At 39.6% G+C, this 3,537-nt stretch overlaps 1 long non-coding RNA gene across 2 annotated transcripts; it reads right to left on the bottom strand.

The window, feature by feature from the left end:
* Nucleotides 1-277: 277 nt before the first annotated feature.
* Nucleotides 278-3,266, bottom strand: LOC127371888 (uncharacterized). Of its 2 annotated transcripts, XR_007886472.1 has the most exons (3): nt 3,176-3,266; nt 2,518-2,561; nt 278-1,185 (listed from the first exon to the last, which is right to left on the bottom strand). It is a non-coding gene; the product is annotated as an uncharacterized LOC127371888 (long non-coding RNA). The 2 variants fall into 2 exon arrangements; XR_007886471.1 differs by having other exon boundaries at nt 278-2,561.
* Nucleotides 3,267-3,537: the final 271 nt, after the last annotated feature.

The following is a 3,537-nucleotide window of genomic DNA, read 5'->3' as shown; positions in this document are numbered from 1 at the left end:
AATGAATGGTTTATATTTAACCAGTCCATCACAAGATATGGATCTGTCTCTTTACCTTTCTTTTCTCTTTGAGTAATCCTGATCAGAAAAACACAGTATATATGGTGTGTGTTGTTTTGGAGGTCAAATTTGTCTCAATTACATTTCAATGTTGACCACTTTCTTATAAGCTAAAAATAAATCTGATGGCTACCAACTTTTGGTTGTATATCCTATATATAGGGCCTATCAGAGGTTTAGGCTAGTAAGGCTTAAGTAAAAAAACAAGACAAAATGAACAATTTCACTTTTTATCTTCAACAAGACAGACAAAAACATTACATCATGAGGCAATTTAAATACACTGTAGGCACTCCAGACACTAACATTAATGTGAACAAGAACTGTAATACACACACAAAATAAAAAAAAGGAACAAACAAATAAAAATTATAAAATAAGATACATGTAAATAAAATACATACATTTATAACATAAAGATGAAAATAAACTGAACAGGACAGAACTAAATATTATATTTGTATTTGTTGAGCTGGCTCCCACGTGTCCTCCCAGTCCTTGCCACTCCCAGGAAATGAAAGAGAAAACTCATATTAAGGAAATAAAGCTTAAAGGATGACCTTCATTCTGAAATAATAAAATTATTTTTTTGACAATTTGCTTATTAAACATGTCTTACATATTAGTTTGTCATGCTATAATACATCGTAAAAGCAATTAAAGTGTTTGTGTGCCGGTGTCAAACTAGACAATCTTTTTGTGTGTTCCAATGGTCTCTGTGTCAAACGATTATAGAGCGATGGAATAGGGCCATGGGGGCTGAGAGACTTGACGGACTACAAGTTGGTCACTGGTCAATAACCGCCCGCTGTCCTCCACGGCGTTCGGAGGAGATCAGGAAAGAGTTGCTACTACACTAGTGTAAATAGACATTGGCGTTATGCGGTATGTATGTTGTTGGCTGTCTTGTGCTCCAAAAATATAAAAACAACAAATAAGACCATCCTCCCGTTTGTCAAAAATCAATTTGACCCCCTGCAATTAGCCTACAGGGAAAAAGGGGGCACAGAGGACACTGTCGCCTGCCTGCTGCATCTTGTCCTCCAGCAGCTAGACTCCTCAGGCAATCTCGCCAGGATCCTCTTTGTCGACTTCAACTCAGCTTTTAACACCACCTAAAGGAAACTACAGACGGCAAGGTGTTCGGGTTGGCACAACAACATAACCATCACCAAACTCAGAGCCCCCCAGGGCTGTGTGCTAAGCCCTTTCCTCTACAACCTGTACACCAATAACTGCACCAGCCCCTCTCCCACCACCACCTACCTCAAATAGTCTGACGACACTGCCATCCTCCCTCTCCTATCGTACAATAACTCTGTATTAGACTACCACAACACTGTCGCACATTTCTCCCACTGGTGTAAACAAAACGTCCTCCATCTCAATGTAGCCAAAACAAAAGAAATAACATTAAATATCCCATATCCACAGCACCTCATTCTCATCAACAACAAGCCCGTTGAAACAGTTGACAGCTTCAAATACCTCGGACTCACATTAGACAATAAAGTCACTTTTGACCAGCACACAACGGACGTTCAGAAAAGGAGCCATCAAAGACTGTATGTCATCCATAAACTTAAAGGACTCTATGTTTTCCCACCATCTCCTCCTACTGTTGTATCATAGTATTGTTTAACCCATCCTGCTCTACTGTTCCACCTGCTTCTTCAACATGCTTTCTGTTACAAACCGGGCCAAACTCACACGTGTCACAAACATAGCTACCAAACTAATCGGTCTCTCCACACCCACACTGTCAGCGCTCAACCTCAAGGCAATCTCACGCATCGCATTTACAATAGCACAGGACACATCCACTCAACTGCCACTTCACCATTATGCCCCTCTGGTACGCAGGTACCTGTTGTGCAGGAGGGCTCGTTATGGCAAAAGCCTGGTACCTGCAGCCATAGCAGCCCTTAACAAAACACCCAGATAATTCACTTCGGTATCACTCTGTCTATATCATCTGTCTGCATGTTATCTTGTTGTGTTTGTCCTGTCATTATCTGTATGTTGTGTGCTCTCCATAACTGTATTGTGATGTGAAAAAGAATTTCCCCTTGGGGACAATAAAGTCTAAAGTTTAAAGTAACATGCGAGCAGCGCTGTTTCGTTTTGCAATGTTTATATACTGTATGTGCTCGGCCTAGTCTCTTCCGGCAGAGCGCTCTCAGCTGTGTTCCCATTGCTCAGTGTCATGGATGCAACTTAAGCAGTTGTGGGAGGAAAATAAGAAATCTAACATCTAATCTTTCCCTCAGAATGTCGTGACATGTCTTAGAAGCTGCTTCGGTTGTCGTCAATTATGTCGCACTGCATTAAATAAAACAATCAATTGTACTCAGCCAAAAAACTGTATTAAAATGGAAGGATATCTGCTGTAGCACTGTATAAATACTTTTTTCCCCATCCAACACACCTGTTTGTTGTAATTTAGGAAGAGCTTACCATTTAGACCATGGTTGCCACCTCACTTTGACCTCTTCTCTTCCCTGAAAGGCATGACATTAGGAAAAAATGATGAAGAACTAACATAAAGTAGTTATGAGGGAAACTTGCATTTCTGATAGAGACAGTTCTTAAATATATCTCTACTATGAAATCGCTTAATATATTTAATAATTCATCCATTTCCAAAAACCAACTATGACAGCAAAGCTGAAAAAACGCGCCCAACGGTGTTGGTGGACACAGCTGCATAGATTAACATGAGAGTGTTTGTGTGCCGTGACACGCACAAGTAAAAAAACCACATCTGAAACGCGTTTGGTCTAGACAGGTGATAAGCCCTATATGTTGTCCTCACTGCAGTGTAGCAACTGCAGCTATACAACTAGCTAAACTCTTCCTCTCAAATGAAGACTTGAGTCGTAGTAAGCTTTAGTTGCTCTTTACTGTGGCTCTTTCTCTCATTTTACAAGGTCAGAGTGAAAACTGTAACAAAGACAAATATAAAAATTACCATTTAGCTCTGTAACATGTGCTTTTCTCATGTAAATAAGTGTAAATAAAACGTTTTTAAATACAAATAAATCAAATGCCTTCTTCATGTAAATAATATTTTTATCACTAACTTATGAATATAACTATGAAATTATTCACTTACAACATTGCCTCTGTGGCGTTTACAGTGTTGAATACATGCAGTTGAACACAGAAATGTAGCTGTGTAAATCCAGCTAGCCTCCTCAAACTACTGACCAAAACAACCTGTGAACCAGGAACTTTCCAGCGAGACAAAAGCCCTTCAAAATAAGAGTCTCTTCAAAATAAAAGTTCATTCGAATTTATGCCTGAAAGACAACACACCCTATATCAGAGTTGGCTACGTCCAGCCTAGTGATAAATATTTACAGCTAAAACTACAACCAGCTACGAGAAACCCTGCACTCTGCATGCTCTGCTTCTGCTTATAATTAAAAGGGGGGCAGCCCCGCTGTAAAATTAATTTTGGGGAAACTGATAGAA

Source organism: Dicentrarchus labrax, unplaced genomic scaffold (assembly GCF_905237075.1).
Source record: "Dicentrarchus labrax unplaced genomic scaffold, dlabrax2021, whole genome shotgun sequence".
Classification (NCBI taxonomy): Eukaryota; Metazoa; Chordata; class Actinopteri; family Moronidae; genus Dicentrarchus; species Dicentrarchus labrax.
Note: the sequence above shows the minus strand (reverse complement) of the source record. Positions and strands in the feature narration are given on the sequence as shown.